The sequence below is a fragment of the Phyllobates terribilis genome, unplaced genomic scaffold, assembly GCF_046119375.1.
Source record: "Phyllobates terribilis strain yellow unplaced genomic scaffold, ASM4611937v1 Scaffold_3__8_contigs__length_932513732, whole genome shotgun sequence".
NCBI classification, from domain to species: Eukaryota; Metazoa; Chordata; class Amphibia; order Anura; family Dendrobatidae; genus Phyllobates; species Phyllobates terribilis.
In genome coordinates, this window is record NW_027362763.1 from 89,165,613 (window position 1) to 89,186,665 (window position 21,053).

Genomic DNA, 21,053 nt, shown 5'->3' on the forward strand with positions numbered 1-21,053 from the left:
GCTGTGTGTCTGCGGTCTATTCTAGATGCCGCTGTAACTTAAACTGTGAAATTCCCTCTTGTACTGCATGGGTTCATGCCAATTCTATTGCCATGTCCTGGTGGATGTGAGTTTCTGTGTGTCTCCTCCCCTTAGCCTTTAAGTAGCCTCGCCTTCCACCAGGTGGTGCAGCTGATAGAGTTTCACTCTATACCTGGAAGCCGTGCTGTGCAGTGCTGTTCGTTTGTGCTGCTGAAGTCCTTTCCTTTGAAATTGCTGTACCTTTGTTCTGCGGAGGGAGGTTTGGGGAATTAGCGCAGGGCTTGTGGAGGAGTTAGGGCTTAGGGTGGAGACCCGAACCTTCTCACCATCAGAGATACTTTTGGGGTCAGGGCTATTCAGGGTTCCCAGTCTAGGGACAGATTAGTTTTCCCTGCTCACCCAGCCCGTATCTGCTATTTCCTCACCAGCATTCCCCTACACCATGACACAGGAAAATGAAATGGCCTGAATTTGTACCAGAACTGGTCTGGGTGTACAGTAACCGGGTTCATGCTACGACAGGGTACACGCCTTACACGTTGCTGTTTGGACGTAACAGCCGTAAGGTTACTGAGCTAGAGCTTGATCCAGAGGAAGATAGTACGTAGATAAACACCACAACTTTGGTGTGGGAACACCAACATCGGTTAGAAACACTGAGACTTAAGATTGTACAGAAGCCCCAGGGGAAAAGGCATCCTGTAGTAACTCCTGTGCAGGAGGCACCATTACAGCTGGGGAATCGAGTTTTGGTTCAAGTGAAGCACCCTTGGGGAAAATTGGACTACGCATCGGAGGCTGTTCCTCATCGAGTGACAAGGAGAGTACACCCCGAAAGGAGAAGACGTCGCACCAGAGAGAGTGCGGCACCCTTACATGCTACCGATATGTGTGTCTGATGAAGAGAGAATGACCGGGGCTAGCTTAGAGGGTAGGGTAGAGGTCAAAATCACAGGAAGAGTGTTTCAGGGCCTCAGTGTCCCAGAATAGACAGGTCAGGAGGGACCTCACAGATCTGAATGTACCAACACTGGTGTTTCACCCAGGAGGTATGCGGAAGATGATTTCATATGGCAGTATGTAATACAGCAGACACAGGAGTGTGTTTGGATATTGGTGACTCTGAGACCACCGCCAAGGAGCATCTAGAGCATAAGTAACCTTTCTCATCCAAGTACTGATGAGCTTAAAGAGAGGAGGAATGTAAGGAGAGTGAGTGATTCATATAATAGAAATGAGCTGTAAGGTATTTGTGGGCAGATGCTGCCATGTAGTGATCAGGAATATAGGTGTAGGACCCTGAAAGGGTATTGGAACCAAAGGACAGAAGGCAGGCTGAATGAGAGGAAAGCAGAGCTAGGTACACAAGGGACATGTGATCTGCAGCAGAAAAATACAAAAGCCACAGGGGTCAGGCCAGGAAGTCAGTCGTCGCCCCGACTTGTAACAAGTCACCTGTGGTAGCTAGGCCTGACGTAGGTGATGAGTGTGTCCAGAAACACAAGATCAATATTGGATGTGGATTAAGCAAGGGGTGCAGAGTTCTTATGTGACGCCCAGCTGCGCTTGGTATCACAGATCCTGGAAGAGTGCATTGATGGAATCCTCCACAAGAGGCCCCCATAAACATTCACACATCTCCACCTTCCACCTCAGACCAGCAGAGGGAGCCCGTTAGGGATATAAAAAGGGAAGGTGGAGCCAGGCAGTTCAGTTCCTCTGGAGAGTTCAGCAAGTACAGACCTGAATACAGAGTTGAGCTCAGCCTAGTCAAGTCTGTTGAGAGAGTTCCTGCAGTGGAGCACAGTCCAGACTCAGTTGTAGCTCTGAATAGTGAGCTTAGGTGTGACGGCGCCATAAGATCGGTGAAGCGCGGCAAGCTGCCGTTAGTGTGTATAGCCTAGTGAGGGCCCGAGAAGGCAGAAGGCGAGTGGAGAAGTTAGTACATAGGGGGCAGAGGAGCTTAACTAGCTCACCCCGAAGCAAACATTGTTGGTAACTGTTTGGGAGAGGTTGTGTTCTTGCTCCAACAGATAGCTGACACTGCCAGACCAGGACAGAGGAGGGCGCTGCAGAAGGAGATCCGAGTCCTGATGTACCAACAGCAAGTAAGGTTAGCGGAAGGTGAAATTGGTAATGTGCGTGTAACGGACCCCACACCCATTGTCGTCCCCCCAATGAGTGAAATGCTCATCTGTTGTAGAGCTGCTATAGGTCTTAGAGGACAGAGCTACCAGGCGGTAGTAGAACCCCTTTGCTCCGAGCACAGACCCACGCTCTTAACCACCAGAGGAGTGGTAGATGTACGCAATGGGAGGGTGCCCGTCCGTCTTCTCAACTGTGGGGAAGATGAGGTCAGATTGCCACGTTATGCCACTGTTGCCAAATTACATGCTGTAAATAACAATTGTATTCACAAGGCGGAGTCCTTAGCCTCACCAGATGAAGTGGAGGATAATGACCCTGCAACCCAGGTGGAGGATTGGTGTCAACAGCTCCATGTTGGGACAGACACCACTTCTGCCCATCAAAAACAGGGTGTACACCGGGTGGTTCAAGAATACTCGCAGGTGTTCAGTAAACATCCACTTGACTTCGGGAGGATTAAGGGGGTTCAACATCATATCCCCACAGGCGACCATGCCCCAATCAATGAACGTTACAGGCCTATACCACCAGCTCACTACCAGAAGGCTAAGGAAATGTGGCACGACATGAGAAAGGCGGGGGTAATAAGGGATAGTTGTAGTCCCTGGGCAGCTCCCCTAGTGCTAGTTAGGAAAAAGGATGGGAGCATGAGAATGTGTGTAGATTACCGACAAGTAAATCGCATTACACATAAAGATGCATACCCTTTACCACACATAGAGGAGTCCCTAGCTGCCTTAAAGTCTGCAAATTACTTTTCCACCCTTGACCTCACTAGTGGGTACTGGCAAGTAGCTGTGGCTGAGGAGGATCGGGAGAAGACGGCCTTTACAACCCCGATGGGACTCTGCAGTTCAACAGTATGCCGTTTGGATTCTGCAATGCCCCTGGAACGTTCCAGAGATTGATGGAGTGCTGCCTGGATCACCGCAACTTCGAGACTGTGTTACTATACCTGGATGACGTGATAGTGTACTCCAGAACGTACGAGGACCACTTGAAACACCTGGCAGAGGTATTTGATTCACTGTCCCGGTATGGAATGAAGCTGAAGCCCTCAAAGTGCCACCTGCTCAAGAGAAAGGTACAGTACCTGGGGCACATTGTCAGTCCGGAAGGGGTAGCACCAGACCCGGAGAAGATCGCTGCCATCCAGAAGTGGCCGGAGCCGAAGAACCTGAAGGAGGTGCATCAGTTCCTGGGACTAGTAGGATACTACCAGAGGTTTGTAAAAGACTATACTAAGAAAGCAGCCCCTCTGCAAGACCTCCTGGTAGGGCAGTCCCCCAAAGGCAGAAATCCCCCATTCCACTGGGGTAAGGAGCAAGTCGAGTCATTTCAGGAGATGAAGGAGATCCTGACAGGCGATGAGATCCTAGCCTACCCTGACTACAGCCAACCGTTCCTGCTGTATACAGATGCCAGCAACGAAGGGCTGGGAGCTGTCTTAAGTCAGAAGCAGAATGGCCAGGAGAAGTTAATCGCATACGCAAGCAGGAAGCTCCGCCTGACCGAGAGGAACCCAGAGAACTATAGCAGCTTCAATTTGGAGTTCCTGGCCTTGGTCTGGGCCATCACTGAAAGATTTAAGCACTACCTGGCCTCCAGCAAGTTCACTGCCTTCACTGATAACAACCCTTTGACCCATCTTGAAACAGCCAAGCTAGGAGCACTGGAACAACGATGGATGGCTCAGCTGCCAAATTAACAATTTACAATTAAATACCGGGCGGGCCGCAAGAAATGGTGTTGGAGGCCTACCACGATTAGGCGGGACACTTTGGCTGGAAAAAGCTAGAGACCCTGCTGAAGTGTCGATTCTACTGGGTAGTAATGTGCAGCTCCATTGAGCGGTGGTGCCAAGACTGTGGACCCTGTGGCCTCAGAAGAAAAGACTACAGCAGCCAGAAGGCACCCCTGCAACCCATCAAGACGATTCGACCCCTGGAGATCGTGGCCCTGGACCATGTCAAGTTGTCACCCAGCAGGTCAGGGTACTCCTACGCCCTGACCATGGTGGATCACTACTCTAGGTTCCTGGTGGTCGCCCCCGTCAAGGACCTGACGGCGGAGACAGCAGCAAAGACCTTCCAGGCGTGTTTCTGCGGACTCCATGGATACCCTGAGCAGGTGCTGATGGACCAAGGCCCGGCCTTTGAGGCTGAATTGTTTAAGGAGTTGTGCCATCTGTACGGGTGTAAAAAGATAAGAACTACACCGTACCACCCACAAACCAACGGTTTCTGTGAAAAGATGAACAACATCATCATCGACCTGCTGAAGATCATACCACTTGAGGAGAGAAATCAGTGGCCAGACCTACTACCTGACCTAGTGGATCTGTACAACCACATACCCGTGAGTTCCACCAATTGTACTCCGGCATATCTTATGCGTGCAAGACCTGGGAAGTTGCCTATGGATCTGGAGCTTGGTGTAGTAGAACCAGAAGCGGATGTGACCACTGAGGACTGGGACATGACCAGACAAGAGCAGTACAGAAGGGTACAAGCCTGTGTCGAGGACAGTCTCACCTGGGTGAGGGATAAGCAAGAGGCCCACTACAATAAACGTGCACCCGCAGAGCCTTTCACACCTGGTGAAATAGTATTGAAAAGGAAAAGAAGGAACCACAAACTTGATGACCAGTGAGAGAAAGAACCCTACACTGTGCTGAAGTCAAGATTTGATAATAAGAAGACCTGCATAATTAGTCGAGATGGAGGAAGGACAACTGCCACAGTATCCAGGGACCATCTAAAGTTATGTCCAAATCTACTGAAACCCCAGGAAGAAGTGCCTTTCATTATCCAGGAGGAGCCTAAAGAAGCAGTAATCCATACTGACTTAGGAGACTTCCCAGCAGATTGGCCCCAACTAGGAGGAGCAGTAATCTTTCCAATACTCCAATTCTTTCAACAACCAGAAGACCCTCCACAGCAAGTTGAACCTGTAAGTGCTGCAGAAGAGCCTAGTGCCGCAGAAGAGCCAGCTCAAGAAGAATCCCCGGACGAAGGATCCCCGGCAGGAGTAGAGCAAGAAGGCCCAGCCAATGGTAGACTTACCAGTTCCAGAGAGAGGTTAAGGCAGTTTTACAACATAGTCACACGTAGAACTGGTAGGGTAATTGATAGTACAGACATTGATACCTCACAGACCACCGCACTACGCAGATCAACACGTAGCACGCGAGGTAAACCCCTCTCAGGTACAAGCAGTAAGATAGCTAACATCTGACAAATGTAGATAGTTACCCCTGGGGTATTAAATTGTAATGTACTGTACTAATGTATATTATTTTGTGCTTTGCTTTATTATTGAACAGTTCAAGTGACATGGACACTTTACCTGATTAATTCCTTTATTGTTTGCATAAAGAACTTCATGGCTGAGGACTGTGTGCAGCCCAAAAACTATTTATTGTATATAATTGCGCTCCCAGGAGTGCCCCTTTAGGTGACCACCGAAGGAAAACCTGTCTGGAGTGGCTCTATTGGAGGTCCAACTCGGGATCTCCATGCCCTGCAGCCACCCCAGGGCCTACGTTGAGGGTTTGGGACAGGTCCCTCAAACCACCAAGTACTCTACTCTGTGAGATGGACATCCTGTTTGGGAACCTCACCACAAGAGACTTGAATTCTGAGGACACTTTGTATTTGTTGATATTATTATGCAACGTTTAAGCTTGGTGCCTCCCATAAAGGGAAGATTGTTAATGTTTCTTATTGTTATAAAATGTACCGGGAGTGCTAAGCTTTGCTAGGGGGGAATGTGACGCCCAGCTGCGCTTGGTATCACAGATCCTGGAAGAGTGCATTGATGGAATCCTCCACAAGAGGCCCCCATAAACATTCACACATCTCCACCTTCCACCTCAGACCAGCAGAGGGAGCCCGTTACAGATATAAAAAGGGAAGGTGGAGCCAGGCAGTTCAGTTCCTCTGGAGAGTTCAGCAAGCACAGACCTGAATACAGAGTTGAGCTCAGCCTAGTCAAGTCTGTTGAGAGAGTTCCTGCAGTGGAGCACAGTCCAGACTCAGTTGTAGCTCTGAATAGTGAGCTTAGGTGTGCCGGCGCCATAAGATCGGTGAAGCGTGGCAAGCTGCCGTTAGTGTGTATAGCCTAGTGAGGGCCCGAGAAGGCCGAAGGCAAGTGGAGAAGTTAGTACATAGGGGGCAAAGGAGCTTAGCTAGCTCACCCCGAAGCATTACCGGACACCGGATCCGAGCTTACCGGGATCTCTATGACCCAGTAAGGTATAACCGGAATCCCTGGAGAACTACAGGTCCCAGGATCGCTAAAGTGCTGATACGTAACAGAGCCAGGAGACACATAGGCCCCGTAAGCTGGGAGCGTGTATTCCAAGAAAAGGCCCTACCACAAGGTCAGCCAGCGCAGGACAGAGACAAAGTTAGGCCTAGCTCCAGGCAGGTCAGAAACTTACTACGCAGAGGCAAGAAACAGGAGGCCCTACACCCGCTCATTGGGGAGGATTCTGATATGCACCCTTCACCCTACAGTGCTCTGGGATGTGTCTGAATTTCCACCAGTAAAAGGTACTGAAGTGACTATCGTGTCCGTCCCTGTTCTTGCTCTGACCTGGATTTGTCTCGCCTGCCCTGCATCCCCCCTCCTACGCTGCCCTGAGGCCCTGCTCCACCTGTGGGAAGCGATACCATCTAAGCTGCCTTATCACCGGCCTCAGTGGACTGCCGCAGCGCTGGTGAATCTCACCAGAAACCACAGGTGGCGTCACGAACTTTAATAAAACTAATAAACAAACCAATCCCTTTTTAAAAGCTGACCCCAGAGTACGGGCCCGGGAGCCGACCACCGTGACATCCCGAAGGTCAGGCGAAAGGCCCGGGTACCGAGTCATCCCCATCACCCTGGGCGAGTCACTTACAGAAGCTAGGAGATCCTGATTGTCGAGGCTAAAGATAGCAGATAGCACAGACCCGATTGCAGAAATGGAAATTCGGTCATGTGAGCGTAGACCCAATTGGAAGGACAGAAATTCGGTTATGTGAGCAGAAGGGAGCATGAGTTGTCTCTCTCTGGAAATTGGAGGCAAGGACAGAAGGTCTGTGGTAGAAGAAATTGACTATGGCCCACAGTGTGAGACTTTCATCCTTGCAGGAAAGTGTAGTGTGGGCTCCTGTTAGGGTCTGGGGCGGCGACTGCCATGGGAAAATAGAGCAGGTTGACGGAGGCCCATACTGATTCGACCCAGACACCATTGGCTGACAGTCCAGTCTATCTTTAACTATTATAGATTAGTGTGCATTTATACCAATATTCATACAACGACAGGGTCGGTCTGGGCTGGCGGGATACCGGGAAATTTCCCGGTGGGCCCCGCCCCCTGCTGCAGAGTAGAGGGGGGAGAAGAGAACAAAAAAAAATCCTGCGGTTTTAAGGGGCACGGGCCCTTTGAAAGCGCAGGCACAGTGTATGCAGGGACGCGCGCACGCAGCGTTCATTACCTGAACCACTGCGGCGCACGTCCCAGTGAAGCAGCTGAAGCTGCGTGTCTCCCTTCGCCGGTAGGTGTATGACGTCATCGTCATGCGCCTGCTGTGAAGGAGGCGTGCAACTCAGGAGAAGGAGGACACCGCACGGGAGCTCAGGAAGGTAAGAGGTGTGTGTGTGTGTGTGTGTGTGTGTAATGGTCTGGACCCACTGGCTGGACACACAAGGCGGGGGCCAGCTGGACACACAAGGGGGGGCCCAGCTGGACACACAAGGGGGGGCCCAGCTGGACAGACACACAAGGGGGGGCCCAGCTGGACAGACACACAAGGGGGGGCCCAGCTGGACAGACACACAAGGGGGTAGCCTGGCTGGACACACAGGGGGGGAAACCTCCCTGGACACACAAGGGGCAACCCTGGCTGGACACACAAGGCGAGCCCAGCTGGACATACAAGGGGGTAGGCTGGCTGGACACACAAGGGGGGAGCCAACTGGACACAACAGCGGTGGTCCTGGATGGACACACAAGGTGGGAACCCTGGCTGGACACACAAGGGGGTAGCCTGGCTGGACACCCAAGGGGGTAGCTGACTGGACACACAAGGGGGGAACCCTGGCTGGACACACAAGGGGGAACCCTGGCGGGACACACAAGGGGGGAACCCTGGCGGGACACACAAGGGGGGAACCCTGGCGGGACACAAGAGGGGGGAACCCTGGCTGGACACACGAGGGGGGGCCTTGGCTGGACACACAAGGGGGAACCCTGGCTGGACACACGAGGGGGGGCCAAGCTGGACACATGAGGGGGGGCCAAGCTGGACACAGGAGGGGGGAGCCCTGGCTGGAAACGCAACGGGGTCCCTGGCTGGACACACAAGGGGGAGCCCTGGCTGGACACACAAGGGGGGGGCCCTGGCTGGACACACAAGGGGGAACCCTGGCTGGACCCAGGCAAAGGGGGGTGGGCAGGCTGGACACATGGAGGCCAGGATGGATATATGGGGGGCAGGATGGATATATGGGGGGGCAGGCTGGACTCATGGAGGCCAGGAAGGATATATAGGGGGGGCAGGCTGGACTCATGGAGGCCAGGATGGATATATGGGGGGGCAGGCTGAAAACATGGAGGCCAGGATGGATATATGGGGGGGGACAGACTGGACACATGGGGGGCTAGGATGAATACGTGGGGGGGGCGGGCTCGATACACATGGGCTAGCATAAATATATGGAGGGGCACGCTGGATATATGGGGGGTGTCAGGATGGATATATGCAGGGGGTAAGGGCAGTATGGATTTATGAGGGGGGGAGGCTGGACACATGGAGGCCAGGATGTGTATGTAGAGGGCAGGCTGGACACATGGAGGATATATGGGTGGGATATATGGGGGCGCAGGCTGGAAACATGGAGGCAAGGATGGATATGTGGGGAGGGCAGACTGGCCACATGGGGGGGCTAGGATGGATATATAGGAGGGGGCAGGCTCGATACACGTGTGCTAGGATAAATATATGGAGGGGTCACACTAGACAAATGGTGGCCAGAAGGGACATATGGGGGTGCCTGGCTAGACAAGGGACTTAATTACTGTTTGGGAGCCAGATTGAGGAACATACTTTATTAGTTTATGGTGACCAGTGGGGAACATTATTACTTTAGATTCCAATTATTATTATTACATTATTACTTCTGTAATATAATTTACTTTTTAGGAAATTGTTTTCCATGGGATGGGACAAAAGAGGGGTCCTGTTACTGTGCAGGACGGCACTATGTTGCTTTTTTTCTTCAACTGGTGTAGTGTAGAAGTCGGGGGGAAAAGTGGGAATATTCTCTAGAAGAGATCAGTTATTGATAACTGTGTGTTATTTTCTGCAGAGATGATTCCTGGCTGGAAGAAGTGATGGCTGTCTGTGCCAGATGAAGAAGAAAAGCGAAGATGAAGGACTTCACCTAGAGACATCACTGGTGAGTCAGTGTATTACATGTACACTTACACTACACACGTGGTCAAAATTGTTGGTACCCCTCGTTTAATGAAAGAAAAACCCACAATGGTCACAGAAATAACTTGAATCTGATAAATTACTAATTTTTGAAAATGAACAAATCAAAGTCAGACATTGCTTTTCTGCTTCCACAGAATTTAAAAAAAAATTAACCTCATGAAATAGGACTGGACAGAAATGATGGTTCTTCTTAACTTAATATTTTGTTGAACAACCTTTTGAGGCAATCACTGCAATCAAACCATTCCTGTAACTGTCAATGAGACTTCTGCACCTCTCGACAGCTATTTTGGCCCACTCCTCATGAGCAAACTGCTCCAGTTGTCTTGTGTGTGAAGGTTGCCTTCTCCAGACGGCATGTTTCAGCTCTTTCCAAAGATGCTCCATAGGATTTAGGTCAGGGCTCATAGAAGGCCACTTCAGAATAGTCCAATGTTTTCCTCTTAGCCATTCTTGGGTGTTTTTAGCTGTGTGTTTTGGGTCATTATCCTGTTGCAAGACCCATGACCTGCGACTGAGACCAAGCTTTCTGACACTGGGCAGCACATTTCTCTATAGAATCCCTTTGGTAGTGCCAGATGCAGCAAAGCAGCCCCAGAACATAACAGCCTCCCCCATGTTTCACAGTAGGGACAGTGTTCTTTTCTTGATATGCTTCATTTTTCCATCTGTGAACATAGAGCTGATGTGCCTTGCCAAAAACTTCCATTTTTGTCTCATCTGTCCATAGTACATTCTCCCAGAAGCTTTGTGGCTTGTCAACATGTAGTTTGGCAAATTCCAGTCTGGCTTTTTTATTATTTTTTTTTTCAACAATGGTGTTCTCCTTGGTCGTCTTACATGAAGTTCACTTTGGATCAAACAACGGTGGATAGTACGATCTGACACTGATGTTCCTTGAGCTTGAAGTTCACCTTTAATCTCTTTAGAAGTTTTCCTGGACTCTTTTGTTATCATTCATATTATCCGTCTCTTTGATTTGTCATCAATTTTCCTCCTGCGGCCACGTCCAGGGAGGTTGGCTACAGTCCCATGGATCTTAAATTTCTGAATAATATGTGCACCTGTAGACACAGGAACATCAAGCTGCTTGGAGATGGTCTTATAACCTTTACCTTTTAACATGCTTTTCTATAATTTTCTTTCTAATCTCCTGAAACAACTCTTTCCTTTGCTTCCTCTGGTCCATGTTGAGTGTGGTACACACCATGTCACCAAACAACACAGTGAGTATCTGTAGCCCTATATACAAGCCCACTGACTGATTACAAGATTGTAGACACCTGTGATGCTAATTAGTGGACACAACTTGATTTAACATGTCCCTTTTGTCACATTATTTTCAGGGGTACCATCATTTCTGTCCAGGCCTATTTCATGAGTTTAATTTTTTTTAAAATTCAGTGGAAGCAGAAAAGCAATGTCTGACTTTCATTTGTTCATTTTCATAGATTTTTAATTTATTATTACTTTTGTCAGATTCAAGTTATTTCTGTGACCATTGTGGGTTTTTCTTTCATTAAATGAGGGGTACCAACAATTCTGACCACGTGTGTGTATAGTATATACAGAACTCCTGTGTATGTCACTGGCGATCACTGTATTATGTATACACAATATACAGAGCTTCTGTGTATGTCACTGGTGACCACTGTATTACCTGTACACTGACACTATATACAGAGCTCCTGTGTATAATGTCACTGGTGATCCCTGTATTACCTGTACACTATACACTATATACAGAGCTCCTGTGTATAATGTCACTGGTGACCACTGTATTACCTGTACACTATATACAGAGCTCCTGTGTATAATGTCACTGGTGACCACTGTATTATCTGTACACTATATACAGAGCTCCTGTGTATAATGTCACTGGTGACCACTGTATTACCTGTGCACTATATACAGAGCTCCTGTGTATAATGTCACTGGTGATCACTGTATTACCTTACACTATACACTATGTACAGAGCTCCTGTGTATAATGTCACTGGTGACCACTGTATTACCTGTACACTATATACAGAGCTCCTGTGTATAATGTCACTGGTGACAACTGTATTACCTGTACACTATACACTATGTACAGAGCTCCTGTGCATAATGTCACTGGTGACCACTGTATTACCTGTACACTATATACAGAGCTCCTGTGTATAATGTCACTGGTGACCACTGTATTATCTGTACACTATATACAGAGCTCCTGTGTATAATGTCACTGGTGACCACTGTATTACCTGTACACTATACACAGAGCTCCTGTGTATAATGTCACTGGTGACCACTGTATTACTTGTACACTATATACTGAGCTCCTGTGTATAATATCACTGGTGATCACTGTATTACCTGTACACTATATACAGAGCTCCTGTGTATAATGTCACTGGTGACCACTGTATTACTTGTACACTATATACAGAGCTCCTGTGTATAATGTCACTGGTGACCACTGTAATACCTGTACACTAAATACAGAGCTCCAGTGTATAATGTCACTGGTGATCACTGTATTACCTGTACACTGACACTATATACGGAACTCCTGTGCATAATGTCACTGGTGAACCCTGTATTACCTGTACACTGACACTATATACTGAGTTCTAGTGTATAATGTCACTGGTGGTCACTGTATTACCTGTACACTGTACACTATATACAGAGCTCCTGTGTATAATGTCACTGGTGATCCCTGTATTACCTGTACACTATACACTATATACAGAGCTCCTGTGTATAATGTCACTGGTGACCACTGTATTACCTGTACACTATATACAGAGCTCCTGTGTATAATGTCACTGGTGACCACTGTATTATCTGTACACTATATACAGAGCTCCTGTGTATAATGTCACTGGTGACCACTGTATTACCTGTGCACTATATACAGAGCTCCTGTGTATAATGTCACTGGTGATCACTGTATTACCTTACACTATACACTATGTACAGAGCTCCTGTGTATAATGTCACTGGTGACCACTGTATTACCTGTACACTATATACAGAGCTCCTGTGTATAATGTCACTGGTGACAACTGTATTACCTGTACACTATACACTATGTACAGAGCTCCTGTGCATAATGTCACTGGTGACCACTGTATTACCTGTACACTATATACAGAGCTCCTGTGTATAATGTCACTGGTGACCACTGTATTATCTGTACACTATATACAGAGCTCCTGTGTATAATGTCACTGGTGACCACTGTATTACCTGTACACTATACACAGAGCTCCTGTGTATAATGTCACTGGTGACCACTGTATTACTTGTACACTATATACTGAGCTCCTGTGTATAATATCACTGGTGATCACTGTATTACCTGTACACTATATACAGAGCTCCTGTGTATAATGTCACTGGTGACCACTGTATTACTTGTACACTATATACAGAGCTCCTGTGTATAATGTCACTGGTGACCACTGTAATACCTGTACACTAAATACAGAGCTCCAGTGTATAATGTCACTGGTGATCACTGTATTACCTGTACACTGACACTATATACGGAACTCCTGTGCATAATGTCACTGGTGAACCCTGTATTACCTGTACACTGACACTATATACTGAGTTCTAGTGTATAATGTCACTGGTGGTCACTGTATTACCTGTACACTGTACACTATATACAGAGCTCCTGTGTATAATGTCACTGGTGATCCCTGTATTACCTGTACACTATACACTATATACAGAGCTCCTGTGTATAATGTCACTGGTGACCACTGTATTACCTGTACACTATATACAGAGCTCCTGTGTATAATGTCACTGGTGACCACTGTATTATCTGTACACTATATACAGAGCTCCTGTGTATAATGTCACTGGTGACCACTGTATTACCTGTGCACTATATACAGAGCTCCTGTGTATAATGTCACTGGTGAGATGTGACCACTGATCCATTCATTCCCTCAGTGACTGTGAGCGCTGCTCTTTTTTGGAAGCTGCATTTTAAAATGGGGATAAGTGTCCTGTCAGGGATGAAACTTCCCCATTCTTCTGATAGGCGCGTTTTCCAATGTTCGGACCCAAGCGATCAATAAGTGATCACCGATCCTGTGGATCCCATGGATCGGTGATAACTTGTTTTAACCAAAGAACCCCTTTAATGCAAACTACCGTAATTCTACATCCCAGTTAGTTTCGCACAGTAGATGTGCAGGAGCCGCCAGTCAATGCTCCACTATAACAGGGATAGCGGATAACAGATATTTGCATATGGCTGTAGGTGGGCCCCTAGAGTCAGTTCTCCCTGTGGGCCCCAGACACCCCAGTCCGACCCTGTACAACGATGTATGTTGCATATACTTTATGTGAATATTGATGTTACAGTGGTAATTGTACTCAGCACATGTTCTTGGTGTGAAGCTCAGTAGGAGTATAACTGAGCCACGCAAGGTTTAGTGAGCGTAACAGACAGTGGTTACCTGTGTCAGGGAAAATCAAGGATATCTAGTCGACAGCTAAGCTATTGGTGTCATACTTGTTAGTGCTGTAGCGCTACGTTTGATATTTTATAGGGCATCGTTCAGATAAACAGGCCCAGAAACAGGGCCAGACGGTGACCACAAGCAAGAGACAGAGAGAGAGCGCAGAGATCGCTCTACACTGTCTGTATTGTCATTGATATATAATTTAATAATTTTGTAAATAGTTAATAAACCACTTGTTTTATTGTACCACTGAGTCCGCGTTCTCTGTGCCACTGCTTCCACAAACTTAAAAAGTCTAAAAAATGTAAAACAAATTCCGAGTTGCTCAAATTGTTTTGACTTAACCCTGCTGTTCTGTTCGGGTCTACTATACACTTATAATGTTCCGGTCATTTTTGACCGACATATTAAAGTCTTGATTTTTAGCTAATTTAAGTGTTTTATTTGAATACCTGTTGCATTATTATACTGTATGTGAACATGGTTGTTCATAAACAAATGAAAAATGAAATCAAAACTTAATTTTTATTGTATCAAAAAATGTTACATGACCTTATTGCAATATTCATGCATATTGCACCTTTGCACATAAAAAATAATCTTTATATAACTGTAAACTATTACTAGTCACATCAAACTGTATGTAAATATATTTAAAAAAATAAAATAAATAAATAAATAAAAAGTTCAGTTTTTCTATATAAAATGGTAAATAAGGTTCACGGTGCTAAATTTACTGTTTGCATTCGTCACAAGTATAATTTACATGTCTTTTGCATAAGTACTTTGCACAACTGCAACATATCACATTTTAATCCAAAGGCGTAAAGGGGCCTATTAAATGCAATACTTCAGTCTTAAAGCAATCCAATCAAAATAAATGAAGAATAGATGCCAATAAAATCAATATTTATTTCAATTCATTAAAACAGTCAGTAAAAAACACAGTACTAAAAAAGGAGAAGTAAATAGAAGGATCCCACAGTCTGTAGGTTGGGAGTATGACCGAGAGTATGAGCGAGGTAATAGGTATCAGCACATACAAGGATAATATAAAGGCATAGAAGGCCTATCCAATCAATCAGAAAAAATCTGTAAAGTGTCACATGAAATAGAAAAAATAATAATAATATAGCAATTAGTGATAGTGAGGACCCAAGGTATAAAGTCACACAAATAAACTCAACGGTATGAAAACCTGTCAAGAGAATAAACTATCAGTAGAGGCTATAAAGTGTTGCATGCAATATATATGAGGAAACAGAGTCCACAGATAGTGCTGTATATAACCTTGAAGCAAAAAAAATTAAAACTCAATATGGTAATGTAGCACCCCCAGGGTTCGGTTGCTACAGAGGTATTGCATCTCACCCAGATGTGCGATATCTCACTTCCAGGTAAGGATGGAGTGTGGCTCAGGACCCTAACACCCACATGCACTACACCACATTTCCGGGGGACAGCTCGACGGTGCTCCCATTAGTTATGCAGGCACGAGTGAGCATGTCCCTGGCTGGAGTGGGGGGAGGGAACACCTAGAGAAGGGAACCCGGTAGTGTGTGCGTGGGGGAAGTAGATCCTGGGTGCACTCTGTACAGGAGTATAAAGGGAGGCACCATCTTGGAAAGGGAGTGAGTTGAGAGAGGAGAAGACAGGGAGCAGAGCTGCTTTATGGGCTCTGCTCCACAGGCAGGCCCTGTCAGGAGGCCTGAGCCTGGAGGAGGGAAGAAGGAGGAAGAGGAGCAGACTGGGCTCCAGGAAGGACAGAGGGGACCCCAGGGGAGTGGACTGGCTCGTAGCCACCACACGCCCGCCGCTACCTGAGTAGGGGGGTCAGGTCAAGAAGATGGGAACCGGATCCCAAATTAGTGGAGGAGAGAAACTACCCTCAACTAAGAACCGGAGGCTGCGACATTACATGTGGAGCAGCCCCTCACCACACCCGCTAGGAAGGCACCACATAGGACCTGGGAAACGCAGGCCAACGTTTGCCCACCAAGAAGGTCCGAGGCAGCTGGACATAAGCGTGGTCACTAGTGGGGTTGAAGACCAGAGACAGGGGACATAAAGGGGGTCCTGCAAAGCACTCCAGAAAGACCTGGGAGTTAACCGAGCCCCTCACCTGGTGAGCACAGCGCGACACAGGCGGCCACCTCTGCAGCGGTGGCCTGGAGCAGTAACCGAGTAACCGTGAGTAAAGACCCTGAACTGCACCACCAAGACTCCGAGTTGTCTTTGTTGCGCTCGTGTACCACCATCACCCCCATCATCTATCCCTGCTGCCCTGAGGCCATACCCCTCCCGTTGGGGGTTATACCACCACGCTGCACATTCTCATACACCTGGCCTCAGTGGACTGTTCTGCAGCGGCGGCTTCAAAGCCGCACTCAACCGGTGGCGTAGTCGATCAAGTTAACATCTACTGCCATAGACCGCCACTTAGTCTGACTCCCTGGGCACGGACCGGATCACCGCCACGAGACTACAACCCTAGATCCGGCTCCGGGTAAGCTCCCGCGTGTGCAACGCAGCGCGACACAGGCCCAGGGGCGCGTCAACCTTTTGGCGTAGTCGGCAGGATTTCGTGCCCGCAACCACCGGGTACTGCGTGCCTGAAAAAGAGACTTTTAAAACTTACCATCCGTGAAGTTTTCCCGCCATCCGGCGCCATCTTCAGCCTTCTTCCCGCCATCCGTGAAGATTCCCGCCATCCGGCGCCATCTTCAGCCTTCTTCCCGCCATCTGTGGAGTTTTCCCGCCATTGGGCGCCATCTTGAGGACGCCGCGCGGGAAGAAGAGGGGCGTGGACTCCGAAAGCGCGCGAGAACTGAAGCCCCGCCTCACGTCCGGACATTGCGTAAGGTCCTGGAAGGAGCCCAGCAGACGCCGACGTCACTGGAGCGCGACGGAAGGTCCTCGACCCTGATGATCAACTGCGGAGCCGCGGCCTACGGAAGAGGATCATCGCCAGGTAGGCCACGGTCCACCAGGGGGGAGGAGGACACCAGGAACGGACAGCAAGATGGCGGACCGGCAGCAGACTAAGCTGCCCAGCATCGGCAGCGCCCCAGCCGTCGCGGGCCCCGACCAGCACCAGGAGAAGACGCGTGACGCAGGAGCGGTCGCGGGAGCAGGTAAGAGGAGTCTCCCTGTCCCGGACGCTGCCAGCGTCAGCCTGCTCCCGGGCCACCCGGTGGAGCCGCCGATCCCGGGCGCTGCAGACGCAGACCTGCTCCAGACCCCGCAACAAGCCCTGCAGCCGAGCCCTCCAGACCTGGGCACTGCCACCACTAGCCCGCGCCCAGGCCCAAAGTCGCACCCCCTGACCCCGGGCGTCATTAACAGTACCACTCAGACCCCGAGTACCAAGAGGGCCCGGATGGGTCTGAACCTGAGAAAGAGAAAGGAGCGTGTGGAGCACACCGTTAATCGTAAACGGTAAAAGAGGAGATGTAAATAGTTACCCGACCGGGTATAAGGACTGTTGTGGGACTGTTTCCACTAAGAGTGTGGTCCCCGTTGGGACAGAAAGAGAACTGTTTCCCTTACCCCCTACCTGGCTGGGGACTGAGAACAGCCACCCCCTTTTCCCTCTAACTGGCTGGGGACTGAGAACAGCCACCCCTACCTGGCCGAGGACTGAGAGCGGCCATATCCTGTAAATAATTATGTGTTTCTAGTAATGTATAGGAGTTCTTGGTGGATTTACCGGGAATCCTTTGTACAGTTAGTGGAGCGTAACCCAGGATGGACTAAAAGACTGTTAAGGACTCGGGGCAGGACAGACCCCTACCTGGTTACGTCTCCCTGTTTTAGGAAAATGGACACCTGGTTGCAGAATAAACTGTGACCTGTTATAAAGAGACTTCTTCGTGGATCTGCTGCTAGAAATGTTTTATATGAAAAATTTATATGCTAGAATGTGTTACTATGAAAAAGAGTTCCAGAACAGTACATATGCACTTATAACGTCTAAGAGAGAGCCGTTCCCATGAAGGGAAACTGAATGTTGATACCTGTTATACTTGTTGTTTATGAAAAATTTGCATGTTCTAATGTATACCCTGTCTTTTGCTCAGTTCCAGCCCGCGGACGTGCTGGGTTTGCCAGGGGGGAATGTAGCACCCCGAGGGTTCGGTTGCTACAGAGGTATTGCATCTCACCCAGATGTGCGATATCTCACTTCCAGGTAAGGATGGAGTGTGGCTCAGGACCCTAACACCCACATGCACTACACCACATTTCCGGGGGACAGCTCGACGGTGCTCCCATTAGTTATGCAGGCACGAGTGAGCATGTCCCTGGCTGGAGTGGGGGGAGGGAACACCTAGAGAAGGGAACCCGGTAGTGTGTGCGTGGGGGAAGTAGATCCTGGGTGCACTCTGTACAGGAGTATAAAGGGAGGCACCATCTTGGAAAGGGAGTGAGTTGAGAGAGGAGAAGACAGGGAGCAGAGCTGCTTTATGGGCTCTGCTCCACAGGCAGGCCCTGTCAGGAGGCCTGAGCCTGGAGGAGGGAAGAAGGAGGAAGAGGAGCAGACTGGGCTCCAGGAAGGACAGAGGGGACCCCAGGGGTGTGGACTGGCTGGTAGCCACCACACGCCCGCCGCTACCTGAGTAGGGGGGTCAGGTCAAGAAGATGGGAACCGGATCCCAAATTAGTGGAGGAGAGAAACTACCCTCAACTAAGAACCGGAGGCTGCGACATTACATGTGGAGCAGCCCCTCACCACACCCGCTAGGAAGGCACCACATAGGACCTGGGAAACGCAGGCCAACGTTTGCCCACCAAGAAGGTCCGAGGCAGCTGGACATAAGCGTGGTCACTAGTGGGGTTGAAGACCAGAGACAGGAGACATAAAGGGGGTCCTGCAAAGCACTCCAGAACGACCTGGGAGTTAACCGAGCCCCTCACCTGGTGAGCACAGCGCGACACAGGCGGCCACCTCTGCAGCGGTGGCCTGGAGCAGTAACCGAGTAACCGTGAGTAAAGACCCTGAACTGCACCACCAAGACTCCGAGTTGTCTTTGTTGCGCTCGTGTACCACCATCACCCCCATCATCTATCCCTGCTGCCCTGAGGCCATACCCCTCCCGTTGGGGGTTATACCACCACGCTGCACATTCTCATACACCTGGCCTCAGTGGACTGTTCTGCAGCGGCGGCTTCAAAGCCGCACTCAACGGGTGGCGTAGTCGATCAAGTTAACATCTACTGCCATAGACCGACACTTAGTCTGACTCCCTGGGCACGGACCAGATCACCGCCACGAGACTACAACCCTAAAGAGATCCGGCTCCGGGTAAGCTCCCGCGTGCGCAACGCAGGGCGACACAGGCCCAGGGGCGCGTCAGTAACACTTCCACAAAAACCCTAGGAAGACCAGGAGTTATGACGAGAAGACATATAGCTGAGTTCTGATTAAAATGCAATATAGACTGTAGTGTCAAGAGAGATCCATTCAGCATAAAGCAAACATAAGACATCATAACACGGCAGGTATATAGGGAGTGGAGGGAAGAAGCAATACAACCTGGTGACTGTGAGAAAAGGACAACCCCAACGCGCGTTTTACGTGCCGCTTCTTCGGGGGGAAGGATACATAGGGGGCAGGGAAGCTCCCTTATATTGGGCCGTGCTCAGTGTACTCACGTGTGGCTGCATCGGCGCTTCCAGAAGCCGCAGCAGCAGCGTACCATGTCACCAGGCCCCGCCCACCGGCCGACGCGTCAGCCCGGGAGGAGGGAAGAAGTGACGTTGGAGGACACGTCATCACGGCAACCTAATTCGGCCTGCAACCGAAAGCGCACACCACGGGAAAGCTTATCGCAGTATGGAAAGAGATGCACCAAATCCAAGTAAGGATAAGCACATCATAAGATCTCCCCAGCATAGAGCCATTAATCAATACTTCAGTCATAAAGGAAGCAAGGAAGTGTCATGATGGTCGTCCCTTGATATAATCATAGAAAGGTGTATGAGAATGAAAACAGTGCAAATCATTAGATAATTAATAACCAACTGGGGATAAAAAAATAGAAGTTATATTATATAAACAGAACCCCAGTGATAAAGTGGACATAATAATAATAATAATAATTTTTATTTATATAGCGCCAACATATTCCGCAGCACTTTACAATTAAGCGGGGACATATACAAACAATAAATTCAATACAAGGTAAGACAGTTTAAACAGTTACATCAGGAGTGAGGTCCCTGCTCGCAAGCTTACAATCTACAAGTAATGGGGGACACAATAGGTGGAAAGTGCTTGGTATTTCAGGTCTGGCAATTATACTATTAATGAGGGGAAAAAGGAGGATGTACACTCAGAAGCATACACAAATAAAAATATTAGATCACCATATTGATATATAAGTGCTAGAAGTCCCATATTGAAAGTGAAAAAATAATTAATAAAAAATAAAGTATAATAAAAAATAAGTGCACAGGAGTGAGACTGAATTATAGGAAAACCTATTTATTAATGATAGAAAAGTAAAGAAAGTGCAGGAATAATAAAATGAGTGACGATACATCAAATGGATATACAGTATACATAGTATATCCATATAATGCCAAATACTGTAATACACAACAAGTATATGGAACGTGCGTACATGTAAATAGACTAAAGTGCAAGTGCATGGGGGAAAAGATATATGTAATTATATCTATGACATGTTACAAGCTATAGGAAACTCCAAGACAGATTGAAATTAGTCAGTTATTAGTAATAATAAACTAAAATATTTGAAATGAACAAATGAAAGTCAGACATTGCTTTCCAACTCTGCTTCCACAGAATTAAAAAAAAAATAAACTCATGAAATCGGCCTGGACAGAAATGATGGTTCTTCTTAACTTAATATTTTGTTGAACAACCTTTTGAGGCAATCACTGCAATCAAACGATTCCT